This window comes from Helianthus annuus, chromosome 14 (assembly GCF_002127325.2).
Source record: "Helianthus annuus cultivar XRQ/B chromosome 14, HanXRQr2.0-SUNRISE, whole genome shotgun sequence".
NCBI classification, from domain to species: Eukaryota; Viridiplantae; Streptophyta; class Magnoliopsida; order Asterales; family Asteraceae; genus Helianthus; species Helianthus annuus.
The window spans coordinates 165,585,738-165,603,904 of record NC_035446.2 but is presented as its reverse complement, the minus strand read 5'-3'; the positions used below and the strand labels follow the sequence as shown (position 1 = coordinate 165,603,904).

Sequence of the window (18,167 nt, the reverse complement as noted above, 5' to 3'; positions counted from 1 at the left end):
AGCCGGATGGAAAGTTTGGTGCAAGAGCTATCGAGGGTTTTTTCCTTGGATATGCTACTCCGAATTTTCGTGTTTGGAATCTAGCTACTAAAAAGATTGAGCTATGGAGCGAAGTTAGGGTTCGAAGGTACACGAGTCCTGTTAGGGCTCCGGGTGATCCGTGGATGTTCGATTATGATGGGCTATTTGACTCCTTCAATCTGCCAACCTTTGACGAAGAATCAGCAGCGGCTCGAATGTTGTTGGAAAGTGACAACGCTGCTGTCTCGCCTTTGGTTAGACCTATTGTTGTTGATCCTCAAGCTTCTACGTCTGTCAACAATATGGTTCAAAATGAGGTTTATGAAGATGCTGCTGATTATAATGACTCTTCTGAAGATGATGAATATCATGATGCAGCCGAAGGATCTTCAGCTCCAGCTGCTCCTGTTCAAGGTGCCTCTGGTGATACACCTCATACGCAGAATGTAGATACTGCTGAAGGGAATGCATCCACCTCTACCCACATTCCTGGTGTGGAGTTGGTTGTCGATCTTAATCTGAATAATTTGGGTATCAATGCTCGTGTACCGGATAATCCTGAAATGAGGATTCATGATACCCATCCCCAGCAGAATATCATAGGAGATGTCCATCGCGGTGTGCAGACGCGTAATCAGCTGAGAAACAACCGGAATGCTGGTTTGTATTCAGCTATAAGAGAATCTGGTCAACAGAATGACTGGTCCTTCGCGTGTTACGTGTCACAAGAAGAACCAAAGTCGTGGAAAGAAGCATTGAAAGATAGTGCCTGGGTTGAAGCCATGCAAGAAGAATTACAGCAATTTCACAAGCTTGGTGTTTGGAAGCTTGTTGAAAAGCCTGAGAATTACAAGAAGATTGGCACACGATGGGTCTTCAAATGCAAGAAAGACGACCGTGGAGTGGTTATTCGAAACAAAGCTCGGTTAGTCGTTCAAGGTTTTCGTCAGATTGAAGGGATCGACTACAACGAAGTCTATGCACCAGTTGCACGTCTGGAAGCTATTCGAATCTTTCTGGCTTATGCCTCATTCAAAGGATTCAAGGTTTACCAGATGGACGTCAAAAGTGCATTTTTACATGGTGTGGTTGAAGAAGAGGTATATGTCGAACAGCCTCCAGGTTTTGAAGATCCTGTTCATCCCGATCGGGTTTGGTTGCTCAACAAAGCTCTCTATGGTCTTCATCAAGCGCCACGAGCTTGGTATGCAACCTTATCTACATATCTGCTGGAGAACGGTTTTCGAAGAGGTCTTATCGATTGTACTCTCTTCATCAAAGAACAAGATGGAGATCTTCTTCTGGTTCAGGTATATGTTGATGATATTATTTTTGGTTCTACTAATGATGTTTTGTGTAGGAATTTCGAGCGCATCATGCAGGATAAGTTCGAGATGAGTGCTATGGGGGAAATGAATTTCTTTTTGGGCCTACAAGTGCAACAAACGGAGTCTGGGATATTCATCCATCAGACTAAATATGTTGGAGACATCTTGAGCCGGTTCCAGATGTCCGATGCAACGCCCATTGGTACCCCACTGCCAACTAATCACGGAATTACTCCTGACTTGAAGGGTGAACCAGTTAGCCCTTCATACTATCGCGCGATGATCGGATCCCTTATGTACCTCACAGCATCAAGGCCAGATATAATGTACCCAACGTGCCTACTTGCCAGATATCAAGTTAATCCGAAGGCCTCACATCTTGCAGCTGTCAAAAGGATTTTTCGTTATTTGAAGGCTTACCCCAACACCGGTCTGTGGTATCCTAGGGATAATAACTTTGACTTGGTCGCATTCAGTGATTCTGATTTTGGCGGATGTAAAATCGACGGCAAATCCACAACGGCTGGATGTCAGTTTTTAGGAAATCGCCTAGTCACATGGCAGTGCAAGAAGCAAACGTGTGTCGCTACATCAACATGCGAAGCTGAATACATTGCTGCCTCAAGTTGTTGTTCACAAGTTCTTTGGATCCAGCAACAATTGCGGGACTACGGTTTTGAATTCCTAACTACTCCTATATACGTTGATAATTCTGCTGCTTTAGATATCACTAAAAATCCTGTGCAGCATTCCAAGACCAAACACATCGAAATCAAATATCACTTCATACGTGATTGCTTTGAGAAAAGGCTAATCGATGTTGTTAAGGTCCACACCGATGACCAACGTGCCGACTTATTTACCAAAGCTTTTGACAAATCTAGATTTGACTTCTTATTATTGGTAAACGGCATTAAGGTCAAGCAAGAGTAAACCAACATCGGAAAATCATTTTTGTAAATATCTTTGTGTGTTTTTAAATTTATCTTAGTTTGTTGATTTTAGGGGGAGTAAATCCAAAAATCGGAAAATACAAAAACATCGAAAAATTTCAAAAACACAAAAACAAATAGAAAGACAAAAATGAGTTTCCTGGCGAGCAAAAGAGAAAATGATAGTACATCAGTGGTCTATCCAAACCTCTTTAAACCTTAAATGCAAAACGACAAGCAGCTCTATATAAGATGTATCGGTAGGCTCACAATCATTTTAAAGTGTGCAGGGTGATATAAATCTTAATCGACTGAAGACCAGGTGGGAACCATTCATTGGCATATGGTCTTAGTACCGAAATTTCGTTTGATAGATTGCCGAGGTTCTGAGATATTCGGTCTTTATGCTGCTTATCATCTGGGTATCATGGTTGTATCTTTTACCGAAAAATAACGGGGACGCAAGTCTAGATCTTCCATGATACTATACATACGTGTACATATTACATACTGCATTCGACCTCAATAAGTGATAAACAATCACATGTCCCTTCAAATAAGTGATAAAATATCACATTTTTCCGGGTGTCAAGTTCGTCTCTCTGCTGTACGGAAGTACTGACCTGTTCACGGACTTGCACCTGTGCCCTCATGCATATGAAAATCAAGTTCCTCATCAATAAGTGATTATATCACATAGGGCTTGGTTTTCAAATCAAAATAAGTGAGTATCTCACATTTTATACGGTCAAACAGATGATAATCGGTATACTCACCGGTAAGATGAACTCTCGTGCATACCTTGATACGGGAATGTGTCGTGATGTGGATGAACACCGGTCGGTAAGTATAAATCATACCTTAACGTATCCCCTCGCCATGATTACATCTGATAAGTTGAGCTTAAGTGGATAACAATACCGATAATTGTTATAGGATGTTTATCTTAATATTAACTAACTGAACAACAAGAGTGTTTTGGCATGACCGTACACTGATATGATTCTCTTACCCTCGAAACTCACAAAAAGAATGTCTGTATATATTTATTTACTGCTTAACCTTTATTGTTCTTCTTTTAAACAGTTTCGTCGTTTGGTGCATATCAGCACGACATTAGCGGTGATGTCGTTTGATAACACTCAAAGGATTTTAAATTGTTGTTTTTTTTTTAATTTCAAAAATACCAAAAAGATTTTAGGCTTGTTTTAATATAAACTTTATAAAAGCCAAAAAGATTTTATTTCTGCTTTATTTTCGATCGTACGATGTTGGAGCTCGAGTCTTCGTTACCTGAAACCTGAACGAAAACTGAACTGACTAAATCTTCATAAACGGTCGAAATTTGCATGTTTTGAAAGTTAAAGACTAAAATTGACAAATTTTATTAAACTTTCAAACTGTCGGACGGTGTTTGATTATGACATGGTCATTCGTGTGTCTTTTGTTTATACTATTCCAAGCAGTTGTTCTCATTACGCGTTTAGATTTCTTGCATGTGCAGATTCAAAAGGCAAGGAGAACATGGTCGATGACAAGCTTTGGAATGAAGACACGACGAGAAGGCGCTCAAAAGATGAAGATGATCGAGTTGTCGCTGGCCATCATCAACATCACCAGGATCTCACTTCATAAAGTTAAAGTATTTCACGAGCATAACTCAAGGGGGAGCTTATGTTAAGGGGGAGTTTGTCAACACACTTCCTACATGATACGGGTAGTTTGTTGATACACTCTCTGCTTTCAAGACGTGAAGACTTTGAAGATCCTCCGACACTGAAGACTTGAAAGGACATCAGAGTTTTGGTAACTCGAAGACCAAAGACCGTCGAAGTTCGAGACGAGTCTACAACTATAGAAGATAAAGACAAAGCTACAGCCAAGGGGGAGTTTGTTGGTGCACTTGTGTCTGTACTTTGTCTGTATTCGGTCTGTATATAAACGATGTCCTCGGTAGTCTGTAAGTTGACCAAGTCAACCATCCTCCGGATTGACTTGGCCAACAGTTAACATATGTTTGATATATGTGTCGATGTCGAAGGATAGACTCGAAGGATTCTGTTGATCCTTCGAGGTGATCGAAAGATAGGCTTCGAACAATAGACCTCGAAAGGTGATATTTCGAGGTCCTTGCTAATCCTTCGAAAGCTTTCTATCCGAAAGATGATCCTTCGGACCATCTTTCGGATCCTTCGACCAGGCATCATGAGCTGGGTATATATATACCCATGCAGTGTAGTGTGAAAGGCACAGATGCACACAGACAAGAGATAGAGAGCTTGAGAGCATTCTGCTGGAAACACACACACACACTTGAGAGTTTACATCTTTGGTTTTGTAAACATTGTGCTTGTAACCGTAACCTTCATACGTATTAATACAGTGGTGTTAATCGGTGAACTTTGTGTGTTCTTGTGTTTGTTCTTACTTCATCCCGGTTTGCCTACTAGCTTGGATTCCGCACTCGCTAGTGGGTTAGTATAACAAGGTTTAGGTTGTTCTCGATCCTCCGAGAAAAGGGACCTACAAAATTTCTGCCTCCGGTTCTTGCCCAAAGTTTCTAACCTTACTCGCAACCCTAACGACTACAACTTTCAATTCAAAACAATTAAAAAACAAGTTTGTTCGCAACCCTAATGACTACAACTTTCAATTCAAAACAATTATAAAAGAACTTTCTGACATAGTTTGATTAATATAAAGTAAATTTTCCTACCCGCGAAGTTCGCGGGTGATAACCTAGTCAATATATATATAATTGTGTGATATTATCAGATCAAGCGTAGTTGGCTAACGCCCAACTTCAAAAGGTGATTGTATTGGTTGTTGCGTGGGATACACACATATCTATATATTCCAGATTCACGTTGATTACCACTCACGCCCTAGTCCTTAACGCCCCCATTGAGGAAGTGTTTAACACGTGGATATAGCTTAGAGCGTTAAACCACAACACATAGTCTCATGATCGGACTTACTTGAAGCCTGTTGGCTTGGCACCCGAATAATGTCCCGATCAACCAAAATTATGTATTTTTTTTTTAAATAAGGCCTAACATAATAGGAGCCATTCATTTTGTCACAGGCCCCAAGTTCCCAATCAAGCCCAAACTTCTCCCAGAACCAAAATCGTTGTGCGCACAAAACCAAAGTCGAGAAAGCTACAGGCGAATCACAAGGGCTTCAATTCAACACCAAATCGTAACTAGTATCGTCCCCAAATTGTAAGCATTTATATATGTAGATTTAAGTCCAAAATTCTGATCAGTTTGCAGGTTCTATTGATTATTTAATTGCTGCTAATTTGTTATTAAATTACACTCCTTAGAATTGAATTTGAACATTGGTTTCAATGTTCCATTTATATTGCTGTTGCTAATGCTATTATTTCTAATTTAGCATTTGGCAGCAAATAGTAGGTTTTGGTTGAGATAACATGTTCATAGCACTTCACACAGGTTTGAAAATTGTAACTGCTCACAGCAATAGCTATTTGTTTACCTATTGAGTATTCAACAAGTTCAAAATTTGCTACTGAGACTGTTAAGTAGTTTTCACATCAACATTTTGATAACCCCTGTTGTTTATGAATTGATTCACTCTGTGATTTTTTTTCCAACTGTTTGTCGGTTTGTGTTTGTTCACGATAAATGTACTTGTGTGTTCTTTTGAAATACACTCGTATGTATGTAAACATATAGGTATATATTTGCCAACTTATATTAGTTTTTTTATTGTTTAGATAATCATGTGTGATAATGGAGAAAGGACTTGCAGGCGTTGCCGTTATGTATGTTAGTATGTAAGTATAATACAACGTTCTTTCTTAGTTCATGCATATCAGTCTACCGGTTTTAATTCTCAGGAAGGAGTAATATCGTACTTTAACCGGACCCATGTGGACCTGTTTACTTGTTTTAATGAACCCGTTTTCGGGTTTTTTTCACCCACTGACAAAATATCCTAAATTCGGCACTGATTTTATTACTAAACAATAGTATGATTAGAGCAAGAGATTCTAGTTTTGTCTCCTGATATAGAAACCAATTGACAAAATTGTCTCCTTATTTTCACGTTATTTACAAAATTGGTAGAAGTTAGAATGAAGATATATAATCAACTAGAGACTCCACTGATTCATACGAAGAGCCACCTTCGATCAAAGAAGCATCCAATTTTTGTTTCAAACCTCTTGACGTTTCTCTCATTTCTTCATCCGCCATCACTCTTCTTATCGCATTTGTTATCTCTTCTCTTTTCCACCCGTTCTCCAAATACACCCCAACCTTCCATACATCGCTCACGTATCTCGCATCCAACGGTTGATCTCCCCAAAAAGGCGAACAAATCATAGGAACACCTTCACAAACACTTTCAACCGTCGAGTTCCATCCACTATGTGTCCAAAACGCACCAATTGCTTCATGTCCTAGCACTTCTTGCTGAGGAGCCCATTTCCATAAAATGTTTCTCCTCCACTTGAGCAACACTACCAAAACTAATATAAACTACGGAATTACGTGGTTGTTGGTCTAACCAAGGGAAAAAGGATCGATCTTGGTCTAGTAAGCTGCTGGATGCGGTTGTAAAATGCTTTGCGAATGGTATTAGGAAACATGGTGCGGGAATGTCACGACGAATGGTTTCGAGCTGAAGCTGTTCCAGTTCCTTGAAGGAGTTCCAGATGATTCCGGAAGATGCTTTCGTCTGTTTCACCATGTTACTGATTATGTCCCCCATGCCGTCGTTGTCTTTCTTGAACCCGATCTTTATGACGTCTTTCACTTTCAACACAGGAAACTCCGCCACTTGTTCTTCCAGACCTTGAATGAAATCAAACAACGTATTTATAAACGAACAGAAGACGATGGTTAACAAGTTAGTTAAGAAACAGACGAAAGCATAACTTACGTTCGTCGTCAGGAACATTGTTATAACCAAGACCATCAAGAAGAGGTGTAGCGGTGTTGTCGGAAAGATTGAAGTAACCCAGATCATCAAGAAGGGGTATTGAAGCATAAATAAGAAAACAGAACAGGCTACTTGTCCTCAAAACGAGCCGAGGGAGGTTAAGGCTATCAGCGACTGATTGCGTGAAGTGCCAAGAGGCATCAGTGATTAAACACGACACAGGTGGTTCATCTTTCGCCGACAGTTCCAGTTCCAGTTGGTGGCGTAATTGATCCGCCCCGCATTTATTGAATAAGAAAATTCGAGAAAACGCCCCCATGCCTTGCAGCGGTAAATTGGCGTAGCGTTCATCGTGTGGATCGTTGTCGAGGATGAATCTGAAAGTGAAGTGAGGGTAGTTGGAGGTTTTGGGCTTGTTGAAGTTGGTGTGAAATATGGTGATACTGAAGCCTTTAGAGTAGAGAAGATTAGCAAGCTGAAACATCGGGTTTACGTGGCCTTGATATGGTAACGGAAACATAATTACTCTCCGCTGACGGCCAACGGTAGTCTCCATTTTTTTATGTTTATGACATATCAATCAGGTTGTATTCTTATAGCAAAATGAAGGCCTGCAGGTTTAAAATTGAAGGACAATCATTTAATCATCAAGTAAGTAGCACTTTCTTTTGTTTTTTTTCGTTAGATTAAAGTAATTAGTTTTGGTTTTCAAAGTTGTTTATTTTAATGATACTAATTGTATTTCTTAGTTTTGATTACTGTGTAATGACAGGCTTTCCAAGGGTGAGTAACATGTGAGAAACTTTCTTTTCAGTATTTGTTACATGACCTTTTTAACTCGATTGATTTTATTTAATTTTATTCTTCCTCTAATAACTTGCATTCGTTATCTTTTTCTTTAAAAGCTAAAGAAGCACCTGTGTTTAATTTTATTCCCTCGACGTTCCGGTATAAGCTTGTATGTAGAATTGACTATTTTTTGGTATAGTAAGCTATACGAGTGCCGGTACCATGACATATCGAACCGATTTCGACCGAACATCATTACGGGTATTGGTATTATCGGTACCAATACTGGTATCTGTTTTTATAGTTTTCGATCCATGTAAAACACATGTCTATATCATTTTGTGCATATCACGACTTTATTTTTTTGGGACTTTCTCTCTTGGTTGCGATATCGAGTGCCAGTACTGTAACGAACTGAACCGATAACGACTGAACTAATAATCCCCATATTACATGTTTCAAGTGCTTATTTTAGGTACAATGATGTAAATTCTTAAAGTTTTAGGTGATATATGCACTACATACGAGCGCCACTTTGGGATCGCTGAATGACTGACAAATAACAGACAAAAAAATATAATCATGTTAGAATGAAGATACATAAGCAACTAGAGACTCTACCGACTCGTATGAAGAGCCCCCTTTCATCAAAGAAACATCCAACTTTTGTTTCAAAACTCTTGCTCTTTCTCTCATTTCCTCATCCGTCATTACGCGTCTAATTGCACCTGTTATCTCTTCTCTTTTCCACCCATTCTCCAAATACACCCCAACCTTCCAGACATCGCTCACGTATCTCGCATCCAACGGTTGATCTCCCCAAAAAGGCCAGCAAATCATAGGAACGCCTTCACAAACACTTTCAAGCGTCGAGTTCCACCCACCATGGGTCCAAAATGCAACAATCGCTTCATGACCTAGCACTTCTTGCTGAGGAGCCCATTTCACAATCCGCCCCCTCTCACCTGGGAACCCATCAGGCAATGGCTCAAGCCATGTTGAACCGCTAACAAACCCAGGTCGAACCACCCATAAAAACAACTGCTTGCTATCGACCAAGCCATGAACCATTTCCATAAAATGTTTCTCCTCCACTTGAGCAACACTACCGAAACTAACATAAACTACAGATTTGGCGGTTGTTGGTCTAACCAAGGAAAAAAGGATCGATCGTGTTCTAGTAAGCTGCTGGATGAGGTTGTGAAATGCTTGGCGAATGGTATCGGAAAACTCGGTGCTGGAATGTCACGACGAATGGTTTCAAGCTCGGACTCTTCAAGTTCCTTGAAGGAGTTCCATATGATTCCTGAAGATGCTTTCATCTGTTTCACCATGTTATCGATCATGCCTCCAGCGCCGTCCTTCTCTCTCTTGAACCCCATCTTTACGATGTCTTTCACTTTCAGCATAGGAAACTCTTCCACTTGTTCTTCCAGACCTTGAAACCCATGTATGACTTATCAAACAACTTAATTATATATATATATAGGGTAAGGTTCGTGCGAGAACCATCCTTATTGCGAGAATCGCGAGAACCAATGTGAACACAAAATAAAATCTAAAAAAAATCAAAAAAGCACTCAAAATTTTTTTTATTTTTTTTAATATTTTTCTTCAAAAAATCGCTATATTTCGTTACCATAAAAAAAAGAAACATTTTTTTTTCGAGTAACAGTTATCCATGTACATGAGCATATGTATCATTACTTCGACAAATTCAGTAATACGTTATCAGGAATAGACAATTGCACTTTAATTTACAATACCATTCGTAATACACTACTTTTTACATTACCAATATTCAAAATACACATGTGCGTCATTAGGTATAACCATGATATAACGTGTTTTGGTACAAAAAGTTTGTGATTTTGAATGGAGAAGTAGGCCCATATACATGTTTTTTGGTTAGTTATATCTAGTGGTTGATGGTTTGGTAATAGTTGTCAATTTATGATGTAATACGTTGATTGGATGGTATAAATGGTGTTTACATACATGTAATAAAGTGAAAATATTGGTAATGGTATTGTATTATGGATGGTAGGAGTTAATGGTATTGTATTATGGATGGTAGGAGGTAATGGTAGTGTATTATGGATGGTATGATAGATGAAAGGGAAAGTGTATTCAAAGTAATGTACCAAACCACCTTATTTCATGTTGAAACATATAGATGCACATGTGCATTTCTAATACTGGTAATATAAAAAGTATTGTATTACACATGCTAGTGTAAATGAAAGTGCAATTGTCTAATAGTTGTAATGAATTACGGAATTTCTCAAAGAAATGACAAAAATGCACATATGCATGTTTGTGTATTATGGATGGAATGATAGATAAAAGAGAAATTACTGTACCAAAACACCTTATTTCATGTTTATACATATAGATGCGCATGTGCATTTCTAATATTGTTAACGTAAAAAGTAGTGTATTACACGTGGTAGTGTAAATGAAAGTGCAATTGTCTAATATTTGTAATGAATTACGGAATTTGTCAAAGAAATGATACATATGCACATGTGCATGGATAACTGTGACTCGGAATTTTTTTTTTATTTTTTCAAAATTTTTTTATTTTTTTATTGTAAAGGAAATATAGCGAATTTTACAAAAAAAAATAGTAAAAAAATTTAAAAAAAAAAAATTTGGGTGTTTTTTAGATTTTTTTAGGTATTACTGTTTGTGTTCACACTGGTTCTCGCGGTTCTTGCAATAAAGGGTGGTTCCTAACGGATCTTTGTCCTATTTATATATATAGAGTGAATTGCAAGTTTTGTCCTTTATCTTTAGGCCATTTTGCAAGTTTTGTCCTTTATGTTTAAATTTGACGAGTTTTGTCCTTTATGTTTGAAAATCAAGCACGTTTTACCCTTTGGGGCAAAACGTGCTTGATTTTTAAGGACAAAACGTGCTTGATTTTTTAAACATAAAGGACAAAACGTGCTTGATTTTTAAACATAAAGGACAAAACGTGCTTGATTTTTAAGGCCCAAAGGGTAAAACGTGCTTGATTTTTAAAAATAAAGGACAAAACTCGTCAAATTTAAACATAAAGGACAAAACTTGCAAAATGGCCTAAAGATAAAGGACAAAACTTGCAATTCATATATATATATATATATATATATATATATATATATTGTATATATATATATAGGGAGCGGTTAACATACAAAAGTCCTTATCATACTTCACATACGCGACACTCGTAACCATCAGATCAGGGCTATAATCACGCATGGAACAGTTAATAACGCATGGATCCGTTGGTTTTGTGATAATCACGCATGGGAGCCAAAAAATTACGCATGGGAGCCAAAAATCACGCATGGGAGCCCTTATAATCACGCATGGGAGCCCTTATCATACAAATCACGCACGTTATATATTAATCACGCACGTTGTGTTCTTGTCGCGTACGTTAACGTACGTTAAGCCGTGAAGTACATTATACTTTCTCTCTCTCTCTCTCTCTATATATATATATAAGAGAAGGATCCGTTAGAAACCACCCTTTATTGCGAGAACCGCGAGAACCAATGTAAACACAACCAAAAATACCTAAAAATAGCTAAAAAACACACATTTTTTTTAACATTTTTATAAAAAAAAAAATCGCTACTTTTAGTAGCCAAAAAAAAGAAAAAAAAATAAAAAATAAAAAAAATTGGCTACTAAAAGTTGCGATCTTAATGTAAAAAATATAAAAAAAATTTGTGTGTTTTTTTTTTATTTTTTTAGGTTTTTTAGGGGTTTAGTTTTTAGCATTTTAGCTTGGGGGAGGGGGGGTTAGGTTTTTTTGGGGGGGGGGTTAGGTTTTTTTTTGTTTTTTTAGCTATTTTAGGTTGTGTTCACATTGGTTCTCGCGGTTCTCGCAATTTAGGTGGTTCTCGCATGAACCTTACCCTATATATATATATATAGGGTTAGGATCATTTCAGAACCATAAATATTTACAGAACTCGCAGAACTCCTAATAAACAATCTTTTTATTTATATATTTTTATGTTTAGGATAATTTTATCATTTATTATGTGTATTTTTACGATTACATACATGTTAAGAGTAATTTTATCATTTTTTATATGTAATTTAATGATTACACATATGCAAACTAGTTTTTTTACATATATGTAATTACTTATGACACATATATATAAGAGTTAATTGCTCGGATAGTCCCTGTGGTTTGCCATTTTTTTACCTTTAGTCCCCACATTTTCAAAATAGCATGTATAGTCCCTATGGTTTAACAAACGGTTACTCAGATAGTCCCTGTAATGGATGGGTGTTAAATAATTCAGTTAAGTGGGTGTAATATTACAAAAATACCCTTATAATTACAAAAGAAAAATGAAACAATAAAGAAAAAAATTGTAATGAGCTCACCTATTAAAAAACAAAATAAAATAAGAACCCCAACCTCACCCCACCCCACCCCACCCCTTTCTTCTCCACCAAAACTGCCGCCACCACGATTTTCCGGCGACCACCCCACCACCGCCATTGGTCCATCTCTCTCTCTCTTTACTATCTCTCTGTATCAAACATCTCTCTCTACTCTATCTCCTTTAAAAAGTCATCACCACAACCACCTCCACCACCGTCATCACCACTCAGCCACCACCGTCGAACATCTCAACAACCTGACCACCTTCACTGTCGCCACACAACCACCTGCTCAACACCACTGCAAAACCTGCAACCACTAACCTTACACCACTAACAACCACCTACCACAACCACTAACCACCACCTACAACAACATCAAAACATCACTGATTACTCCTCACCTTTAACCCCCGCCTCCGATGACAACATCACCACCACGATATCCGACCATACATAACCATTCACCATCATGCCTCCACCACTCCTCACCGTTTTCCGCATAACCACCACGATCTCCGCCACACAACCATCGTGTCTCCGCCTACCGCCTATGTGTTTCATCCTAAAACCCAAAAAAAAAAAGAAAAACAAACGAAAGTTTCGGTCATGTACACCCATTTTGTGATTCCGACAGTTTGGTGAAGGGTGGGGGAGATCTTGATTCCGGCTATACGATACAAGATGAACCCCAGCGACGGCGAGTGGTACCAGGTCTTGATTCCGGCGGTACAAGATAAAACCTCAACGACAGTCTTAATTCCGGTGGGTCTTGATTCCGAATAAGGTGGTGAGGTTGCAGCCTGTAGGTGTTTAATGGTGATGGGGCTGCAAGTTAGGTAGAGGGGAAGACGTGCGAGGCTAGGAGGGGTAGGATTAGGTTAAAGTATTTTGTTTTTATTATATATAGATGGGCCCACTTGACTTTAATAAGGTTTCTTATTTATGGTTTTAACTTTGATTTTTAATAGTAAGGGCAAATTAGTAATTTAACAAAAGCTTAACTGAGCAAACTAACATCTATTCAGGGGACTATACGAGTAACAAGTTAGCAAACCACAGGGAGCAAACATGCTATTTTAAAAAGGTGGGGACTAAAGATGAAAAACTTGCAAATCATAGGGACCATCCGAGCAATTAACTCTATATATAATTTTGGTAATTAAACATGTGTAAACCGGTTATTTTTTTTTTTTTTTTCTTACTTCAAACTCAAAACGATTACAAACTAATGGCAGGTAGACGAGCAACAAGCTGCGCCGCTACCCCTTGATTTGCAAAAACTACTTTTAACATGTATGTAATCAAAAAAATACATATAAGAGATGATAAAAAGATCCTATATACAAAAACTCATATATAAAATGATTGTTTATTAGGAGTTCTGTAGTTATTTAGAGTTCTGAAATGAACTCAACCCTATATATAAAACAAGTTAGTTAAAAAATTGAAGCAAAACAAAGATATTTAAAACCGAACTTACGTTTGTTATTAGAAAGATCGTGATAACCAAGACCATCAAGAATAGGTGCCATGGTGTTGTCGGAAAGACTGAGGTAACCGCGATCATCAAGAAGGGGAATCGAAGCATAAATAAGAAAAGAAAACAGGCTACTTGTCCTCAAAACAAGCCGTGGGAGACTAAGGCTATCAGCAACCGATTGCGTGAAGTGCCAAAGCGCATCGGTGATTAAACACGATACATGTTCGTCATCTTCTTTCGATGCTAACATTAACAGTTCAAGTTCATGGCGCAATTCATCTGCACCATCTTCGTTGAACACGAAAAGGCGGTTAAAAGCGCCCATGCCATGTAACGGTAGATTGGAATAGCGTTCGTCGCGTGGATCGTTGTCGAGGATGAATTTGAAAGTGAAGTGAGGGTAGTTGGATGTTTTGGGCTTGTTGAAGTTGGTGTGGAGGATGGTGATACTGAAGCCTTTGGAGTAGAGTAGATTGGCAAGTTGGAGCATTGGGTTTATGTGGCCTTGATATGGTAACGGGAAGAGTATTATTCTCTGGTTCCGGCGAACGGTGTTGGTGGTTTCTGTTTGGGTCTCCATGGGAATTGAGAGATAGATGTTTTGCAATGAGGGTTTGGTGACTTTTTTTTATAGAGTGGAGAGGTTGAAGATTCTCAAATAATATGCTTCTTTACACCTCATTTCCTAATTTTTTATTTTCAGATATATGTCTGAATGGTGTCTCTTAGAGGTCGAGTGTTCGAGTCTTGTTGTAGACAATAAAGTAAAATTCAGTGCTAGATTAGATAAGTGTGTGAGTTATATAGTTCTAGAAAAACTCTCCTGATAATTTTTATTTTCACTATGAAATGTGAACTCAATTAAGAGCTCTGGCCTTTGGGTTTTTATATGTCAATGGGTAATATTAGCGTAGGATACATTTATCACTTTCAGTGGATAATGTTATTAGTTATATATAAACATTCAAATAAAGTTTAAAAGTTAAATCATTTGTAGTGCATGATTTTTTTTAAATGTGTGGGTTACTATTATGAGCCTAGGTGTGTAGTGGGTTAACATGCGCCACGACATCAGCAAAAGAAAGGTGCCAAACATCATGACACGGGTGCCAAGGGGATAGAATGGGCGTGAGGGCATAGAGCGAAGATAGTTAAAAGACTTCTTTTTTGTGCCAGTCATATCACGCCACATTATTCGTTTTTTAGTTAAACCACTGCACACTTTTGAAATGGGGTAGTTACTAAAAGGCTTAAAGCTCCAATGCCTGTGTGACAGTGGCACTAACATGACAGAAACTTTTGCACTTTTTAGTTATCCAAATACACATGATCTAAGAAATCCTAGCGTGATTTTATTAATTTCTGTGTGATTTAAGTAAATAACAACTTGCAAATAAGTAATAGTTAAAATATGTATGCTTAATAGTTTCAAAGTTACGTCATTGTGTATTTTCATAGCATAACTAATTGTTATTGTGTGATATTATCAGATCAAGCGTAATGGGCTAACGCCCAACTTCACATAAGGTGATTGTTTTGGTTGTTGCATGGGGTACCCACATATCTATACATTCCAGATTCACGCCTCATTACCACTCACGCCCTAATCCTTAACGCCCCCATTGAGGCAACACGCGGACATAGCTTGGAGCGTTGAACCACAACACACAGTCTCATGGTCGGATTTACTTGAAGCATGTTGGCTTGGCACCCGAATAATATCCCAATCAACCAAAATTGTGTTTTTTTTCACAGGCCCCAAGTTCCCAATCAAGCCCAAACTTAAATCGTTGTGCGCACAAAACCAAAGTCGAGAAAGCTACAGGCAAATCGGAAGCAACACCAAGCGAATCACAACACCAAATCGTAAGTAGTATCATCCCCAAATTGTAAGCATTTATATATAGTCCCACTTCATATATGTAGATTTAAGTCCGAAATTCGGATCAGTTTGCAGGTTCTATTGATTATTTAATTGCTAATTTGTTATTAAATTACACTCCTTAGAATTGAATCTGAACATTGGTTTCAATTAAAAGGGGTAGCGGCGCAGCTTGTAGCCCGTTTACCAACTATCTCGATGTAAATTTTTATTCTTTAACGGTAATCATCTGTACCGAACACATTGATGAGAGTAAAAAAAAAAATGTTCCATTTATATTGCAGTTGCTATTATTTTTAATTTAGCATTTCATTTGGCAGCAAATAGTAGGTTTTGGTTGAGATAACATGTGTTGGACATCCGAAACATCATCATCATATGCATATGAATATGCATTTGCAGCGGAAAGTTTTTCTTGATTTGCAGACATAGTGATATATATATGCAGTGTAAGAAATGATGCAGAATATGCAGAAAAATAACGAGAATTGAGTGGACAAATTCGGTAACTTGAAAATGTCTTGGTAACCGGCAAAGTTTGCCGGCAAACTACTATATAAATTACATAATGGCGGTTAATCTTGGCGGGTAACTGCCTTGGCAGTTTAGTTTGAAATATTAACCCGCTTATCTTTAAACCGCTTATCATCTTGTCCTAATACGTTAACATCCAGACTACATATCATACACACATACATGTTCGAATAATAATAAAGACATAACTAAAGTTTAATTATAATTGTAACGATGATATTTCCAATACAACCCCCTTAAACTTTGGTTATGTTAGAGCTCTGTTGCATGACACTTCGATTGGCATCTTCTACTGCTTTCTTCATGTAGCTAAAATTGAAACGCTTCCTCCTTTTGTGCAAGTTCCAATCATCCTCCCATCCATTTCCAGCGAATAATGCAAATTGTGTTGAATCTGCACCATTGCGATCATTACCTGCATCTTCATCATGAGCAGTACCTGCACTCCGTGTCTTCCTATGTCTGCCTCCTGAGAATTCAGCACCATCATTCACCATTTCTTTCACATGAACTACTTCCTGCACAAATTTGAACTTATAATAGTAGTCTAGGACATCGAGGTACATAGCGTATGTTATCCTCATGTAATCTCCATCTTTGTATTCAAACCCTAAATCTTTTGCTATGATTGGCCATGTGTTTTCAGTGGTCACTTCTCGGTATCCCCCATCTTTCGCCACCAAAATATACAGACTTAATAAATCTATTTTTCTTTGATCCGAGAAGTATGGTGGAACAGGCCTTAATGTGATCCCCATATACTCGTTCAGGAACCAGCGGATCATTTCTTCAAACTTCTTTTGAAGATCAACTTTATACTTGAATACGTATTCTTGATCATCGAGCATATTAATTAGGGCCTTGCAATCAGCAAATTCATGAAATTCTAATGTTTTTAGAATCATCAGATTCCAGTCAGCCTCATATTCATTCGAAACATTTAGAGTTTTGAAATAACAATTCAGATAATCATTTTTAAATTCATCATCTATACCGCACATGTCTTGCAGTCTTCTTCACTCTTTTAAACCCAATTCCTCCTCCTTCGTCAATCCAGTCACATCATTTTTTGTATTTATCACCGGAGATGAAAACATGGGAAAGATTTTGCACGTATCGCCAGACTTTCTGACCGTGAAGCCTTGAAGTGTTAACTGTTCTAGGCTTAAAACATTCCGATCAATATCCGGCGAGTAGAAAACACTAGGAATATTCAGTGTTTCGGTTCCCATTTTCATTTCCACTGTACCCACTCCTCGAATGAATAAGAAATTATTCATTCCGGATCTTGTTTCAACACCCATTATATGTTTTACTCGCTTGAAAACATCAAGATTACCCACAAAATGATGATTAAATGTCGGATTAACATACCAGATTTCTTTCCATTGTCCACCGTCGGTTCCAGTGACAACCATCTCCTCTCGGCAATGCACATCATCTTCTTGCTTTCTGATTCCGGCATTAATTGCTTGTCTAATCAGTTGCGTCGCTTCGTCATTCTCCTTGGCCTTACACATATAAATTTGGTGTCCAGGCAGATGGCAGTAATAACATAATCTTTCACGAGGGGTTCGGCGTTTTTTTCTCATTTTTCTCATCAATGCAATGTTGGCAAGGCATAGATGTTGCAGTCGGTTTAACATCTGCATCGGTTCTTGTAGTGGCTCTGATACCACTATGTTGGACATCCGAAACATCATCATCATATGCATATGAATATGCATTTGCAGCGGAAAGTTTTTCTTGATTTGCAGACATAGTGATATATATATGCAGTGTAAGAAATGATGCAAGATATGCAGAAAAATAACGAGAATTGAGTGGACAAATTCGGTAACTTGAAAATGTCTTGGTAACCGGCAAAGTTTGCCGGCAAACTACTATAT

At 38.0% G+C, this 18,167-nt stretch overlaps 2 pseudogenes; both read right to left on the bottom strand.

The window, feature by feature from the left end:
• Positions 1 to 6,240: 6,240 nt before the first annotated feature.
• On the bottom strand, positions 6,241 to 7,748 carry LOC110886789 (annotated as a pseudogene).
• A 749-nt stretch (positions 7,749 to 8,497) lies between these two features.
• Positions 8,498 to 14,474, bottom strand: LOC110886788 (annotated as a pseudogene).
• Between the last annotated feature and the right edge of the window lie 3,693 nt (positions 14,475 to 18,167).